General features: G+C 38.7%; 1 protein-coding gene across 1 annotated transcript in view; it reads right to left on the reverse strand.

The window, feature by feature from the left end:
• HOXB9 (homeobox B9) overlaps positions 1-622 on the reverse strand; it is a 25,470-nt gene that overhangs the window by 23,449 nt on the left and 1,399 nt on the right. The window lies entirely within an intron of this gene.

The raw sequence follows: 622 nt of genomic DNA on the forward strand, positions 1-622 counted from the left end.
AAATCCGTGTTTTTAAAGGAAAAATTCGGGGTTTTAATAGAAAATTTCAGGATTTTAATAGAAAATTTCAGGGTTTTAATAGAAAATTTCAGGGTTTTAATGGAAAATTTCGGGTTTTTTATGGAAAAAATCTTTCCCGGGAGGGTAAAACCACTCCGGGGTCACCTTGGAGCAGAACCAGGTGCCAGCAGGAGGTGACAACGCCGCTCCCTCCAAGCCAAATATTCTCATTAAAAATAACAATCCTAATAATATTAACAGCACTAACCACCCCGCGGGCCGATGATTGGGATTATTTTAAATACATATTTCAAGCGGAAAAAAGGCGCCCGCGGAAAAAACCCGGGCTGGAGTTTAAGCGTCTCCCCAATCTGGCTAAATTACGAATAAAAACTGATATAAAAGCGATATAAAAGCGATATAAAAGCTGATATAAAAGCGATATAAAACCGATATAAAAGCGATATAAAAGCGATATAAAAGCTGATATAAAAGCTAATTAACTCCAACGGCCCCCTGCCTCCTTCCCCCGTTGTATTTTGGTTTATTTCAAAGCGGGGAAGGAGCGTCACTCTGAAATATTCGTACCCGCTAATAAACAAACAATTAACGGCGCAAATAA

Source organism: Geospiza fortis, unplaced genomic scaffold, assembly GCF_000277835.1.
Source record: "Geospiza fortis unplaced genomic scaffold, GeoFor_1.0 scaffold1181, whole genome shotgun sequence".
Classification (NCBI taxonomy): domain Eukaryota; kingdom Metazoa; phylum Chordata; class Aves; order Passeriformes; family Thraupidae; genus Geospiza; species Geospiza fortis.